This window comes from Papio anubis, chromosome 4, assembly GCF_008728515.1.
Source record: "Papio anubis isolate 15944 chromosome 4, Panubis1.0, whole genome shotgun sequence".
Classification (NCBI taxonomy): Eukaryota; Metazoa; Chordata; class Mammalia; order Primates; family Cercopithecidae; genus Papio; species Papio anubis.
The window spans coordinates 153,266,284-153,284,216 of record NC_044979.1 but is presented as its reverse complement, the minus strand read 5'-3'; the positions used below and the strand labels follow the sequence as shown (position 1 = coordinate 153,284,216).

Genomic DNA, 17,933 nt, shown 5'->3' with positions numbered 1-17,933 from the left:
TCGCCCAGGCTGGAGTGCAGTGGCGCGATCTCGGCTCACTGCAAGCTCCGCCCCCCGGGTTCCCGCCATTCTCCTGCCTCAGCCTCCCGAGTAGCTGGGACTACAGGCGCCGCCACCACGCCCGGCTAATTTTTTGTGTTTTTAGTAAAGACGGGGTTTCACCATGTTAGCCAGGATGGTCTCAATCTCCTGACCTTGTGATCCGCCCGCCTCGGCCTCCCAAAGTGCTGGGATTACAGGCGTGAGCCACCGTGCCCGGCTTGTTCTACCCTCTTCTTATTTTCCAGTGACATGTGTAGATAACTCACTTTGTGCCCATACATCGGCAGCCATATGGGACCACTTCTCGTAATTAAAGGTAAAGGAATGGATTGTTGTCTGCATCCCCTTTTAGTTGCATTATCCTCTTTTACACCAGATATTGCGTAAATGTTACAAAGAACCACTTCTTTCATGAGTTACCCATAAGAGATCTTAGCATACACTCAAAATATGCATAATGAAAGCTTTCAAGAGGACTGAAAAGGCAGGCAAAAAAACATGTACCAGAGAGAAACAGGTGTTTCTTTCCGGCTTAAACACCAGCTGTGCCATTTTGAGGCTTCAGGACCAGTAGAGGACAAGAAATAGTCCACACTCTGCTTCCATTTCCGGCACACCTAAGGAAGTCACCTGATAACCTTCCAAGAGAGTTCCTGCCTCAGCAAGTAACGCTCTGTGGGGAATAGGCTACAATCATGTGGCAAACATCGCTTTCCACTCACGGAGGGAACTCTGATGGCAGTCACGGGGTAAAAGGAGAGCGTTCGAACGAGAGAACATATTTGTTTTCACACCAAGTAGTATTTATTGTCTTTAAGGTTAAAATAATAAGGTATGATTTGTTTTATTGCACTTATATTAATGTGCACAATTAACCAAAAAGCCTTGGACATGGTAAATGTTCTTTCTTTATTCCAGCATTTAAACAAGTTAATGCTCTATTGATTCATTGTGTGAATAATATAATCTGGAATATCATTCTTCAATGTGTCACCAAAAAATTAAAATATTATGCATTCGGCATTGTATGTTTTAAAAAGTTATGGTTGGAGTATAGACAGTATTTTATTGGTTTAAACTTTTAAACCTTGATTATATTTATTGTTGTAAGTCACACTGTAAAGTATTAAATGAGAAAATTTCAAATATGAAATCTTTTCATTGGCTCTTTAGAGGAGAAGAAAAGGGAATGAATAAAGTCTTACCAGCAGCAGCCTAACCATTATGAAATAAGTCCAAATGATCTTATTTTTTTAAAAAAGGCCCCAAATATCGGCTCTGGTGTTTTAGTAAAATGAAAGCTGAACTGTTAAAGCTAAACTTAGGTCTTCACACTGGATAATGTTATCGAAAACCCTGGGACTTAATTTGGCTTTCTTGCTCGTAGGAGAATAACTATAACAATAATAACGGCAATTAATGGTTACCATGTATCCAGCGCTGTTTTGAAAGATTTAATATATTAACTCATTTCATCCTCATGAATGTTTTATGACATTACAGCTGTCCCCAGTTTTAAAGATAAGGAAACTGCAGCACCAGGATGTTAAGTACCTTGCCCAAGGTCATACATGCAGCAAAAGGGTGGACAGCTGGTATTTCAGCCCAGGCAGTCTGGCTCTAGCATCTGTGTTCTTAAACACAATGTCAAACCACCTCTCAAGAATGTGCCTTTCTTTATGATAAGTGAATTAAGCCAGGCACAGAAAGACAAAAACCATATGTTCTCACTTCTATGTGGAATCTAAAGCAATCCATCTCATAGAAGCAGAAAGCAGAACAGTGGTTATCAGAGGCGGAAGAGTGGAAGCAATGGGAAGATGTTGGTCAAAAGGTACAAAGTTGCACTTAGGAGGAATAAATTATAAGTATTTAAGGTTATTGATATGTTAATTAGCTTGATTCACTCATTCCACACTGTATGTGTATATATATATGGATAGATAGGTCATATATATATATATAATCTCATAACATCATGTGGGCCCCAAAATTATATGGACCATTATAATTATATGGACCCCATAATTATTTTTACTATTATAATTTGTCCAAAACATTTTTAAAATAATGTAAAGCATAAAAACATAATTTATCCTGCTGTGTTACAGAACTGGTAAGACTGGAGACTCCACTAACCATTATTATTTCCTCCTTCAGACACCTAATTCTCCAGCCAGCACACAGTCAAATATCACCAAGACTAAACCAATGTTTCCCAAAGGTGACTGAGGTGGTTTAAGGTTAGATATAGATTTTTAAAAATTTAATACTGCTATGGTCTGAATGTTTGTTCCCCACAAAACTTACATGTTGAAACCGAATCCACAATATTGTGGGTATTAAGAGGTGGGGACTTTGGAAGATGATTAGGGCAGGGGGCTCCCCTCTCATGAATGGGATTAGTGCCCTTGTTAAAGAGGCATTTGTTCATTCCTTCCACCATGTGGAGACACAGTCAGAAGGTGCCACATATGAGGAAAAGGCCCTCACTAGACACTAAATCTTTCAGCCTCTTGATTGGACTTCCCTGCCTCCAGAACTGTGAGAAATAAATTTCTGTCATTCAGTGACCCAGATTATGATATTTTTGTTATAATAGCCAAATGGAATAAGATAAATAGTTATATATTTATTTTACATATATTAAGAAATCAGTATAATTAGCACATTGAAAACAATGATTTTATAAATATTACTGCTTGAATAAGACAATAAAATAGTGAATAATTTATATCATGTTAAAGCAAAACTATTAGTAAATAATAGAACTTATAGTCAACAAATTGAACAAATGCTAAGTAAAGAATTAATGGTAGAAATGTTGAAGACAGCATGTGTCTGATGGAAGTTTGCCAAATATCAAGTTCAACAGTGCTCTTCTCTCTGAGCTAAATTTCCACATAGACCAGGCCTGGAGTGTTCCAGTGAAACTAAGGCAGGATCACTAGAACTGTGTTATAGTGTGGCTAGCCCTCCCCATCATTTTATTACATAAAACTATATACAAGTTTCTCCAGTGGTAACTACCCAGGACCACAAAGACAGTCTTAGGAAGCCCTTATCCAGAACCCCACACAGAGCACAGTAGGACTAGTCTCTGCCATCCTCAGAACACCTAACCAGGCACTTTGGTAAAGGCCTGAGGAGCAAACAGAGGGAAAAGTAAGGACAGATGAAAAGACTCTGAAGCTGGATGACTTTTGCACTTTACAGTAGAGACTGAAGAAGGGAAGTGATACAGAGTGGATGAAAAAATGGTGAAAGAACCTTGAAAAGAGATGTATCGATACTCTTTTCAATAGGTTAAAAAACAATGCAAGGCAAGCCACACAGTCATGAACCCTGAACTACAACCTGGATATTTGAATGGCCAGTTCGATGCTCTGTCCAGCCCCATTTTCGGAAAGGCTTGAGGCTTTAATGGAAGTGATAGTTGGAAAAGAGGCATGTTTAAATTAAGTCAAATGGAAGCACTGCTGTGCCAAGTCACAGAGTTAGCACATGCACAGTGGCTGGCAACCACGGAAACAATTTCTGCTGAATAGGTTATAAAATAAATAGGCTACCACAGGACACTCTCTGAGCAGTGTCATTTCATGATGTTGGATCCAAAACCCTGAGCATTTTAGCATTTTAGTAGGCTGGCAGGGAAAGGAGCTGAAATTTACCTTGTCAAAATCTTTATTGGAATACTACTACTTTATTATAACATTGATTAGTTCTTTCTTCAACTTAGAAGATTAGTAAGATGGTTTCTTCAAAAGCAAGCTAAAATGCCTGTATTCTCCCCAGTGGACTATAGTATCACTAAATTAAAAGGCTGCTTTTGTCCTTAAGGTGTTCCTTCCATGGTCGGGGTTACATAAATATTGGTTGAATTGAATCAAATCCATTATAAAGGTTGAAACACCTGTGCAGGGATAAATGAAAATCATCTAAGTACGAATGAAAGAAAAAAAAATCATAAAATAGAAAAGCATTTGTATTTCTAGCAGTTTATATTTACTTCTTTTATAATCATCTTTTGAGAAAGTCATTAGCATAAAAATAATTTTAGTCTATAATGACAAAAATTATGCCAAAAGCATTATAACTATGATTGCTTAGTGATTCATAGTCATACATTTTACCTTTTGATTGGTATTTTAACATGTAATGCTGCTATTAAGAGACATATTAGCCCACCTTTGGACTCCAGACAATCCTCTTTAAACAAGCTTTATATTTATGAAATGCCACTAGACATAAATTTTCTGTTAAGTTCTTCTTTGCATTCATATTTCCTTTGCTTTGTTTCTACTATTCCATAAAAAATTATGAAACCATATTATACGGTGTCAACAAGCATCACAAATAACAAAATCCAAGTAATCATAACTCTCAATAGTTGACATTCTTTTTGGTTTTTATTCCTCTTTCCCCTTCTTACTAATCACAGAAACGTAAGAATATTTAATTTAAAAATCACAATTTCACAACAAGTACCTAATAATGCTAATTTTGTGATTCTGAATGTAATCCTGAATCTTGCATGATTGCTTCATTGAAAATCATCTCTTCTATGTCTTCTATGTAATAAAAGAATAACTATCTGTGTCCTACAATTCAAATGATTTATATAATTTGGTTCCAGATCTTCCCAGCTCTTTTCAGCAAGGAATTTTTTAGCAAAGCAAACTTTATGTGGAGCCAGGACTAACAGGACCGTGAATGGCATTGAGAAAATTATCAAAGGAAACGAGACCATTTTAAAGGTAATAGCTTTCTCAGGGTAAGTATAGAGACTTTTTTCCCCTGAATTCCACAACTACAACCTACTTAATCATTTGAGGTACATTGTATTACTGCTCAAAAAAATTTACTTTTTCCTCACACCTTCTTTGGGAGGAGTGTAATTCCCCACTTAATTGATTTGACAGTCAAGTCGCTGCTTGAAAGAAAATCTAAAATTCATGGTATTGGCTTTAGGGCTAAATACAGGTGACTAGGAAACTTCTTCTTTATAAAGATTATCCTTTCGTGTTCCATGATTGAATGCTGGGACTGAAGAGAAAACATGATGTAGAGATTATCACAAGATTTAAGACTTAAGTCTGATGCTGTAAAAGTGTACAACTGTGGGGGGGGGAACGTGTTCTTTGGAGTAGGGGTGAATACATTCTGTAGGCAGAGAAAAAGAAGTTAATATTTATTGTCCAGAAATCAAATTCTGGGTAGATTGTATTATTATTCCACAAATATCCATTCTCCTCACCCTAACATCCATTATGTTATGGATTATGAGCATCCATCCCATTGATACTGGCTTGATTATGTGATTAGTTTTGACCAAGGGAATGAGATAGGATATGGCATACACTTTTTTTTTCACACAGCAGCTATATATATGCATGCTTACACATTTTGATTTGGTCTCTTATTTATTCCCTTCTGCCATGAGAAAAATATGCCAGTGTTTCTTCATCTGGATCTCAGAATGCCAGATATATTGAACACACCTAATGCACACAGGGCCTGGAGAAGAGATGCCTCTGCCATCCTGCAGACCTGTGAATAAGAAATGAAAACTTTTTGATGTAAGCCATTGAAGTTTTGCACGTTGTTTGCTATTCAAAATTGTCACAGAAAATCTTACTAATACACAAGTTCATGAGCATCAAATCAGCACTCTGCACGTATGAGAAGGCAAAAGTCATATTTCACCTGATTTCATCTGATACTACCCTCTTTATACTTTCTTCCATTTTTATATATTTTATATGCTCCATCATATTGCAAAGGCATATTTTTGCTGTCGTCTGTTGTTTTTACTATATGTCCCTACAACATCCAAGAAGCTACAGAAGATTCATAAATAAATTATTGATCTCATGAGTTCAACCTAAGCATTCTCCCAGACACACTTTATAGACATTTAATCTGAGAGGATTTGTCTTTGTATGGTAAATTAGGAAGGCATTGATAAAAACTGCACACTAGCTGCTATGTTAATTTGGTGAGGTAAAATACAAAAAGAAAAACTTGCGATTGAATTGAGTAGAGATCTCATTATTTAAGTATTATTCCACTATATATTTTATCTCATTATGTCAACACTTTTAGTTAAGATGAAGCCTCTTCTGTTTTACAATAATTCTAAAGATCACGAATCAAAACAAAAAAGAGAAAATTGTTGATAAATCAATCTAAATGAAAGAAGGGAGTCACGGCAGATAACAGAGTTTTGGGATGTATAAGTTCTCTTCTAGCTGCTCACAGAATTGCCTAAAGGATCAGGCTGGCCCAAGAGCATCTTTCCATGCCAGATTATACAGCAGAGAACTGAAAACACAGCTGGGATGCTTGGATTATGTGTGTGACAAACCCCCGAGGAACTGCCAGCCAGATGCCCGCAGTAAAGCCAGTGTTCCTTGCGTAGCACAGACATGAAACTAACGATGCATCCCATGATGCAGCCATTAAGATAAAACCATCTGTGGGTTTATTTATTCACCATTTTGTCACTTATAGATGTACATTAAGAAAAAAAAAAAACATGACAGAGAACGCGATTTACATGAGAAGTTTATTAGTACATAGACATGGCCTAATGACTACTTGTCCAGAAATTTGAAACTCTCTATCATTCTACTGTCTCATGTTGCAACATCCACACTCTTTTGTGTGTGACCCCAGTAGCTTAAAAAATTAAACCATTGGCAGCAATGAGTAAGCTATCAAATTAATTAATTTTTAGTGTGAAATACTGATGTAGTACGTACGAGGACTTCAGGAAAGTCAATCTTAGATTAATGTCAATAGTTTTTAAAAACAGTGAACAAATGGCAGTACCACATAGATGACTAGGATGGTTCCCATCCATTTAAAAGATAAAAAACTGAAAAATTGGGGGCGGAGCAAGATGGCCGAATAGGAACAGCTCCAGTCTCCAACTCCCAGCGCGAGCAACACAGAAGACCGGTGATTTCTGCATTTTCAACTGAGGTACTGGGTTCATCTCACTGGGGAGTGCCGGACGATCAGTGCTGGTCAGCTGCTGCAGCCCGACCAGTGAGAGCTGAAGCAGGGCGAGGCATTGCCTCACCTGGGCTGCTGCAAGGGAATCCCTTCCTAGCCAGGTTCCCAGACACACAACACCTGGAAAATCGGATAACTCCCCACCCTCAATACTGCAGCTTTACAAACAGGCACACCAGGAGATCATATCCCACACCTGGCCAGGAGGGGTCCCACACCCACGAGCCTCCTTCATTGGGCACACAGCAGTCTGTGATCTACCGCAAGTGCAAAGTGCTGGGGAGGGCGCCCGCCATTGCTGAGGCTTGCAGGGTAAACAAGCTGGGAAGCTCCAACTGCGGAGCTCACAGCAGCTCAAGGGAAACCCGCCTGTCTCTGTAGACTCCACCTCTGGGGACAGGGCACAGTAAACAATAACAAACGCAGCAGAAACTTGCAGACGAACGACTCTGTCTTCGACAGCTTTGAAGAGAGACAGTGATCTCCCAACATGGAGGTTGAGATCTGAGAAGGGACAGACTCCCTGCTCAAGTGGGTCCCTGACCCCCATAACTGGGAGACATCCCCACCTCAGGGGGCAGTCTGACACTCCCACACTCTACAGGGGTGCAATACCCTGAGAGGAAGCTTCAAAGCAAGAATCAGACAGGTACACTCTCTGCTGTCAGAAATATTCTATCTCTGCAGCCTCTGCTGCTGATACCCAGGCAAACAGGGTCTGGAGTGACCTCAAGCAATCTCCAACAGACCTACAGCTGAGGGTCCCTGACTGTTAGAAGGAAAAACTATCAAACAGGAAGGACACTCCACACAAAACCCCATCAGCAAGGATCACCATCATCAAAGACCAGAGGCAGATAAAACCACAAAGATGTGGGAAAAAGCAGGGCAGAAAAGCTGGAAATCTAAAAATAAGATGCGATCTCCCTGGCAAAGGAGCGCCAAGCAGGCTCGCCAGCAATGGATCAAAGTTGGACGAGAATGACTTTGACGAGATGAGAAGAAGGCTTCAGTCCATCTAAATTTCTCAGAAGAAAATCACCAGCAAAACCGCAACCCGCCATGCCAAATGAATTGATACAGATAATTAATGCAGAGAAGGTCATAAACTAACGGAAGAGATGAAAACCACGGGCATACAGGTAAAATGGTGACAAATGCACAAGCTTCAGTAACGGACTCGATCAACTGGAAGAAAGAGTATCAGCGATTGAGGATCAAATGAATGAAATGAAGTAGAAGAGAAACCAAAGAAAAGAAGAAAAAGAAACGAACAAAGCCCCAAAGTGGAGCCGCCATCGCACCGCTGCCCGATTGGGGTGCCTGAAAGTGAGGGGGAAAATGGAACCAAGTTGAAAACACTCTTCAGGATATCATCCAGGAGAACTTCCCCAACCCAGTAGGGTAGCAGGCCAACATTCAAACGAAATATAGAGAATGACACAATGATACTCCTCGAGAAGAGCAACCTAAGACACATAATTGCCAGATTCACCAAAGTTGAAATGAAGGAAAATCTTCTGGGCAGCCAGAGAGAAAGGTCGGGTTACCTAACAAAGGGAAGCCCATCAGACCAACAGCAGATCTCTCAGCAGAAACTCTACAGCCAGAAGACGAGTGGGGCCAATATTCAACATTCTTAAAGAAAAGCAACTGTCCAGAATTTCATATCATCCAGCCAAACTAAGTTTCATAAGTGAAGGAGAAATAAAACTTTTACAGATAAGCAAATGCTTAGAGATTTTACGCACCACTAGGCCTGCCTGCAAGACCCTGAAGGAAGCACTCAACATGGAAAGGAACAACCGGTACCAGCCATTAAAAAAACATGCCAAAATGTAAAGACTCATCCAGGCTAGGAAGAAACTGCATCAACTAACGAGCAAAATAACCAGTTAATATCATATCGGCAGGACCAAGTTCCCACATAACAGTATATTAACCTTAAATGTAAATGGATCAAATGCTCCTAAATTAAAGACACAGACTGGCAACCTGATAAAGAGTCAAGACCCACCAGTCTGCTGTATTCAGGAGACCCATCTCACAAGCAGAGACATATAGGCTAAAAATAAAGGGATGGAGGAAGATTTACCAAGCAAATGCTGGAGAACAAAAGTAGGTTGCAATACTAGTTCTGATAAAACAGACTTTTAAACCATCAAAAGCATCAAAAGAGACAAAGAAGGCCATTACATAATGGTAAAGGGATCAAATCAACAGGAAGAGCTAACTATCCTAAATATAGGCACCAATACAGGAGCACCTAGATTCATAAAGCAAGTCCTTAGAGACTTACAAAGAGACTTAGACTCCCCCATACAATAATAATGGGAGATCACCCAATTGTCAACATTAGACAGATCAACGAGACAGAAAGTTAACAAGGATATCCAGGAATGAAACTGACCCTGCAGCAAGCAGACCTAATAGACATCTATAGAACTCTCCACCCCAACAGAATATACATTCTTCTCAGCACCACATCGTACTTACTCCTAAAATTGACCACGTAATTGGAAGTAAAGCACCTCAGCAAATGTACAAGAACAGAAATTATAACAAACTGCCCTCAGACCACAGTGCAACTCAAACTAGAACTCAGGACTAAGAAACTCAATCAAAACCGCTCAACTATGGGTAAACCGAACAACCTGCTCCTGAATGACTACTGGGTACATAATGAAATGAAGGCAGAAATAAAGATGTTCTTTTGAAACCAAATGAGAACAAAAGACAACATACCAGAATTGGGACACATTTAAAGCAGTGTGTAGAGGGAAATTTATAGCACTAAATGCCCACAAGAGAAAGCAGGAAAGATCTAAAATTGACACCTAACAACAAGTAATTAAAAGAACTAGAGAAGCAAGAGCAAACACATTCCAAAGCTAGCAGAAGGCAAGAAATAACTAAGATCAGAGCAGAACTGGAAGGAGATAAGAGACATTAAAAACCCTCCAAAAAATCAATGAATCCAGGAGTTGGTTTTGAAAAGATCAACAAAATTGACAGACCACTAGCAAGACTAATAAAGAAGAAAAGAGAGAAGAATCAAATAGATCGTGAATTAAAAACGATAAAGGGATATCACCACCTAATCTCCACAGAAATACAAACTTTCTACCATCAGAGAATACTATAAACACCCCACACCAAATAAAACCGAGAATCTAGAAGAAATTTGATAATTTACACTTACTAATTTCTTCCAAGACTAAACCAGAAGAAGTTGAATCCCTGAATAGACCAATAGCAGGTTCTGAAATTGAGGCACAATTAATAGCCTACCAACCAAAGTCCAGGACCAGATGATTCACAGGCCAATTCCTACCAGAGGTGTATGAGGAGTTGGTACCATTCCTTCTGAAACTATTCCAATCAATAGAAAAGAGGGAATCCTCCCTAACTCATTTTATGAGGCCAACATCATCCTGGATACCAAAGCCTGGCAGAGACACAATAAAAAGAGACTCTTAGACCAATATCCCTGATGAACATCGACAAAAATCCTCAATAAAATACTGGCAAACCGATTCAGCAACACATCAAAAGCTATCCCACCATGATCAAGTGGGCTTCATCCCTGGGATGCAAGACTGGTTCAACATTCGCAAATCAATAAACATAACTGCAGCATATAAACAGAACTAAAGACAAGAACCACATGATTATTCAATGATGCAGAAAAGGCTTTTGACAAAATTCAATAGCTCCTTTGCGTTAAAACGCTTAATAAATTCGTATTGATGGAACGTGACTCAAAATCTCATAAGAGCTATTTATGATAAACTCCATGTTAATATCATATCGGCACGCAAAATCTGGCGGAAATTCCTGAAAACCAACCGCCCCATCCGCGTGTCGGGTTCGCTGGAAGCACCAAAGTGCAGAGAAAGAAAACCGGCGGCAGGCGTCCAGGTTAAAGGTTACGCGTTCCCAACCGTCCTCTGGGATGGTTTGCCGTATTTTGAGAAACCCCGTCACCGCGTCCTGTTTCGAGTACGCCCGGCGATACGCCTGCAAACGTGATCCCCTGGCCACCGCAGCGTTGCCCACGCCGCAACCAGGAATGAACTCTTATTCACAATTACTTAAAGAGAATAAAATACTCTAGAACTGACAAGGGATGTAAAGGACCTCTTCAAGGAGAACTACAAACCACTGCTCAGTGAAATAAAAGAGGATACAAACAATGAAGCAACATACCATGCTCATGGATAGGAAGAATTAATATCGTGAAATGGCCATACTGCCCAAGGTAATTTATAGATTCAATGCCATCCCATCGTTTTCGTCAATGAGTTTCTTCATGAATTGAAAACTGCTTTAAAGTTCATATGGAACCAAAAAGAGCCCGCATCTCCAAGACAATCCCAGTCAGCAAATGCCACCCATTCAAACCAGTGTCGCCAGCTACCGCAAACTTAAAAAACAGCATGGTACTGGCAAATTGTCGTAGATATAGGTTCAAACAATGATTCCTGTTCACACCAAGTCATCTATCTCGAAAACCGAGAGGAAAACAAGAAATGGGGAAAGGATTCTCATTTAATAAATGGTGCTGGGAAATGGCTAGCCATAGAAAGCTGAAACTGGATCCTTTCCTTACTCCTTATAATGAAAATTAATTCAAGATGGATTAGAGACTTAAATGTTAGACTCCAATATGTACAATACCATAAAATCCTAGAAGAAAAAACTCAGTAGTAAATTATCCAGGACATAGGCATGGCAAAGACTTTACGTTCAGTGCAAAACACCAAAAGCAACAGCAGCAAAGCCAAAATTGATACAAATGGGATCTCATTAAATCCAAAGAGCTTCTGCACAGCAAAGAAACTACCATGAGGAACAGGCAACCCACAGAATGGGAGAAAATTTTTTGGCAATCTACTCATCTGACAAAGGGCTAATATCCAGAACCTACAAAGAACTCCGAAACAAATTTACAAGAAAAACAAACAACCCCATCAAAAAAGTGGGCAAAGGATATGAACAGACATTTCAAAAGAAGACATTCATACAGCCAACAGACACATGAAAAAAATGCTCATCATCACTGGCCATCAGAGAAATGCAAATCAAAACCATTAATGTAGGAACATCTCACACCAGTTAGAATGGCGATCATTAAAAAGTCAGGAAAACAACAGGTGCTGGAGGATGTGGAGAAATAGGAACATCTTTTACACTGTTGCGGACTGTAACCAGTTCAACCATTGGCGGAAAACAGTATGGCGATTCCCAAGGATCTAAAACTAGATGTACCATATGACCCAGCTATCCATTACTGGGTATATACCCAAAGAATTATAAATCATGCCGCTATAAAGACACATGCACACGTATGCTGCCACAGCACTATTCACAATAGCAAAAGACTTGAATCAACTCAAATGTCCATCATCAGTGACAGACTGATTAAGAAAATGTGGCACATATACACCATGGAATACCATGCAGCCATAAAAAGGATGCCGAGTTTGTGTCCCTTGTAGGGACATGGATGCAGCTGAAAACCATCATTCTTAGCAAACTATCACAAGAACAGAAAACCAACAATCGTGACAAGCACCATAGGTGGGAACTGAACAACAGATCACTTGGACCTGTGGGAAGGGGAACATCACACCGGGGCCTACTGAGTGGGGAGGGGAGGGATTGCTTTGGGAGTTATACCCTGATGTAAATGACGAGTTTATGTCGCACACCAACATGGCACAAGTATACATACATGTAACAAACCTGCACGTTATGCATGTACCCTACAACTTAAAGCTAATAATAATAAATAAATTTTTAAAAAACTGAAAATTGGTGTGGTCCAACCATAGCCCACTTATTATTGTTAGTTGTCAGTTATATAATAGTGATACTCATAATAGTGACTTCAACACTAAAGTCTTGTTCTTCTAGAAAGTTGGAATTTTATTTGTATTTATTGCAAAGCAATATTTTCATTTGCATTATTACTATAATTTTTCTCTGCAGAAAAATATTCTCAGCAAAGTATTGCAGAGATTTATTTTATCTACACCATAAGCAAGTGAATACTTTATAAATTATTACAATTTACATTGCACTTCTAAAAAAATGTTTTATACAATTTTAGTATTTGATTCCATTAACTATCCTGTGTGTATTAGATAAAATCATCTGCATTTAACCATAAGGCACCCAAGACCTGGACATATCAATTTCCCTGTCCTCCCATGTCATTGCATAGATGGTAATTGGAAGAGGCTAAACTTGAATATATATATATTTTCTAATCAAATTGACTTTCCACTATGTGAAGAGAAAATTTACTAGTTTATTTTCATGTTTGTCTTCTTCATATGAGTATTACATAGACAAGGCAAAATTAAATACCCACTACACACAACATATATGTTGTAAAGTTTTAAATGAGATGTTTAAACAATGTTTTAAAATGTGAATATCAGACACAGAAATTTTTGACAGTTTCTATGTTAAGAATCTTGGTTTCATAGCAGAGCTGTTTATGTTAAAACCTAATGCAATTAGAAAATTCTACAGTATTTAAGTCCAGTATTGCTAGAGTCTGAATGCCTGTGTCCCCCCAAAATTCACATGTTGAAATCTTAACCCCCAAGATCCTGCAGTAATAGAGCATGCAGGCCTCTCTGGGTGATTAGCCCGCGAGGCCAAAGCCCCTCATGAATGGTGCCACGTCCTTCTAAAACAAGCCCCAGAAAGCTGACTTCCCCTTCCACTGTGTGAGGACACAGAAAGAAGGTGCCATCTATGAGAATATGGGCCTTAACCAGACACCAAATCTGCAGGAGCCTTGGTCGTGGACTTTCTAGCCTCCAAAACTGTGAGAAATTTCTGTTTCTAACCAGTTTATGGTATTTTCTCATAGCAGCTGGCACGTACGAAGACAGCTATTTTGCTTAAAATTTGTTTGGCAGAAAGATGCAGATAAATAAAAAGAAAAGCTTAGAAATGTTTAAGAAAATTTAAGCTTTTTCTGGGTTGGTAACCATCATTTCTCTCTCAGAGAAAAATAAATTACTACTGTTTTAATCAACTAGTTTAAATATTTGAATCCATATATTTATATTTATATTAAACAAATTTCTATTAAACATGTATTATATTTCTATTAAACATAGAAATATTAGCTGGGTGTGGTGGCATGCACCTATAATCCCAGCTACTTGGGAGGCTGAGGCAGGAGAATCCCTTGAAGCTGGGAGGCTAAGGTTGCAGTGAGCTAAGATCACACCACTGCACTCCAACCTGAGAGACAGAGGGAGACTTTGTCTCAAGAGAAAAATAAATAAATAAATAAAACATTGCCTTTTCAATCATGACTCATTTTATCTATAACTTAAAATCATAAATCTATTCCTTGGAACTCTGGGAGAAACGAATAATATATTCTCCCAAGTGTGAAGGAAAAGTCTGTGAAAATTACACACTTTCGTTTTTTCTCAAAGTTGGCAGCCATCACAGCTATTGTAACAAGACCTACCTTACAAGGCAAGGGCAACAAGATTCTCTTTTGGAAACTGTCTGGCATCTTTTTTAGATTCCTCCTTCCTCCCCTCAATTTTTCTCCCCAGTGGGCTAGATTCCTTTGCTTGCAGTGTCATTCCTCTAGGAGGTGTGTATCATCTCTGTATGTCTATGATTTGATATGAGTCTTGAGGATAAAGTCCCCCCAGACCTAAATAATTCATATTTTAAGAGGTTTATTATATACTTGTATGTTTTTTATTTAATTCGGAATAGGCAGTCTATTTATCATTTTCAATAATTAGGAATCATAAATATATTTACTGTTACGTGTCTAGTTTCTACCTGGTTCCCAGTTTCTCCTGTTCCCATCCATCCCACAAAAAAAAAGTCATTTTTGTTACTCTCTTACGTTTTCTTTCAGATATATTATAAGCACATTTAAGAAAAAATAAATATGTATTCTCTCTCCTTTTCCACTATTTTTTACTCAAATAATAGAGTACCATATGTAAAGTTTTTTATGTTGTCTTTCTTGAAAGTTCACAACATACTTTGGATATTTTGCAATGAACTACATAATAGATTTTTCTTTTAAATTGCTACATATTTACTTTATTTATATTAACAATATAAAGGGTGGATATGTCTCCAAATTAGTTTAAATGTCAAATAGAATAATAACACATAAGTTATACAATCAGTTTTATCATATTTTTTCCTAATGGTGAGCAAATTTGAGTCTATAAGGTGACAACTATAAGTAATAAGCAATTGTCCCTAAATGCAAGACCAAACACTTTTGTTACACATTCAGAAGTAAACAAAAGATAATGGCTATATTTTGAGAATGGTTACACTTTCAGCTAAGATAATCTAAGTTTTATTCAAATTAAATATATCGCCTCTTAACAGTTGCATCCTTATGGTTACGACATTCATGATAATAGCTATTTTATGTAATAACACAAGTTATAAAAGAATGTGTAGATGTGTTTAAAGTTTCCAATCTAGCAGAAAAGTCAGCACTGCAGTGGAAAGAACACCAGCCTGTACTTCCATTCAAGCTTTCTTATGAAGTATAACATACTGTATACACAGGAAACACACCGATTGCAAATCACCTTGTCTATAAACGTCTAGTCTATAAATTTATGGTCACAAAGTGAACACATCTGTATAACCAGCATTCTAATAAAGAAATGAATGAATAGTACCAGTCTCCCTAAAGCCGCCCTGATGAAAAGAACAAGCAGTGGTATTATACTGACTGAAAACAGAACAAATATTTCTTACAAGAAGTTGAAGGAAAAAAAAACTACTATAATCTTGAAAATATTAACTCCAATACCTCATTCTCTGGCTATACCCTACTACCTTCTCAGCTTTCATACTAAATGTTATAAAAACAATTTATGTTTGAAACCGAGGAAACTGCAATTTTCAACAATGGAGCATATACGGGAAGAACACATAAATCCATATTCCCAATCCCAAGAGGAATAGGCTCTATACTAATTTGTGCTCAGAATTTAAATCCCAGAGACTATACCCTAAATAGAGGTCCAGGAATAATGTCAAGGCTGCTGGTGGGTACCATCTCTCAGCATCTTTTGAACACCTGAGCAAAAATAACATTAATAATGAGGGAACTTACCCATACTGAATATTGTAGTTTTATACAAACTGTTTTAAGCACTTTACATGATAATCTTATTTAATCTTTGTGTCAACTCTTTGAGGTAAGAATAATTATTATTCAAATTTTAAAGGTAAGAAAGTAGGGCGGAGAGAAGCTAGTTTTATAAAACAATTAAAAATGGGTCATCCAGCTTGGAAAAGCCAGGATTCAAAACCAATCAATCTTATTCTAGCAGATCAGTGGCTCAGAAAGTGTCTGTCAAGGGGGTCTAAAAATTCCAAGAATCAGTCTTATAAAAAGTAGTGGAATATATGACAGACCTCAGTCAGTTTGGTAGCAGTTTATGACAGAGCTCCAGACTGAAGGGTTCGGGGAACTGGAGAACAAATCAGTATTCAGAGTCCCAAGGAGATTCAGCGAGGGCCATGTTGGGCTCCTCCTCATTTATTCCATTGTGATTTCCCTCTAAGGTAGCTTTAGATACAGAGAGTCTCCCTGATTGAAGCTATTTCCCTCCAGCAACTAGTATTCTCTTACTCTATTGCTAACACTGGCCTCTTGGTAATAATCAGCTCCATTTATTTTCATGATTCTTGCTACTGAAGTATTATTCTAAATTGACTAATGAATATACCTTTCCTATTGGAGGATAGCATTCCCTGCCTTCTTGTATTAGTCAATGCTGGTTTGAGTAACAAATAAACCCTTATGTTTCAATGGCTTTAGACAACAGAAGTTTACTTTATTATCATATAATCAGATGTGGGTAAAGTAGCCTTTCTGCTTCTTTTTAGTTATGCCATCTGGTGCTGCTGGGTTTTTGAGGTCACCATGAAAGAATAAGAGAATGACGGAAGAAACACATCTACTGCAAATCACCTTGTGCCCTAAGTCCTAATTGCAGAATATGCTGAGAAATACGGAGGCACATACTTAGTAAATCCTATCTGCCTACCACCTGCAGTCTGGCCCTTCAGAAGATAAGGAAATTCCTGTTACCCTTACTTATTCTGAAGCACTGATCTTAGCATTCTGGTTGGTAAATTGTGGGTCTCAAATTTCATTGGCCATTTCTCCTAGGAGGCCTCTTGAGTTCTTACACAAGTTGTATATCTTGTAGGGAATGCTATGGACATGACCCACTGCAAAAAAAAAGCTACATTTTAATGTAATGTAAATTAATTTAATTTTATAATTTGGAAAGGGGGAACATCTTTTCTATCATTTTATCCTGATGCCAGTGATAAAATTTTACAGCTGCTGGAGATATAGCAGTCTGGAAAATACACTGATTGAATTCTTCCAACAAAATGCTTTGGTTCTAAATTTCCATGACTTTTACTGATTACCACTCTATAATTTCTGATCAGTTTTTCCAACTTCTGTTATTATATACCTCCTAATCATTGGATCATTTTACTTTTTAATATTTTCTGATCAGTTTTTCCCACTTAGGTGATTATATATCTTTCAGTCATTGGCTCTTTTTACTTTTTAACTTTTTTTCTATTTAATCCCTCAAGTGAAATTTATAATAGTTTCATATCTCTAATATTGGACTGTACTGGCAGAGAATCGCCTTGCAACCTTGTGTTTATAGTTGCCTTAGAAATTTTATCTTGCCTTATTGCATTCAAAATTCATTATTTGGGGAGAGATATCATCAAGATGACTGACCTGAGACACATAGCAGACTTGCCTCCTCCACAAAAAAAGACCTAAACATCAAGTATACAACTAA

At 38.0% G+C, this 17,933-nt stretch overlaps 1 long non-coding RNA gene across 2 annotated transcripts in view; it reads right to left on the bottom strand.

The window, feature by feature from the left end:
• Positions 1-180: 180 nt before the first annotated feature.
• Positions 181-17,933, bottom strand: part of LOC110742791 — a 216,292-nt gene continuing 198,539 nt past the window's right edge. For both annotated transcript variants that reach the window (XR_002520864.2, XR_004183338.1), the window contains one exon: positions 181-5,592. This is a non-coding gene — a long non-coding RNA (uncharacterized LOC110742791). The remainder of the gene's footprint in view (positions 5,593-17,933) is intronic.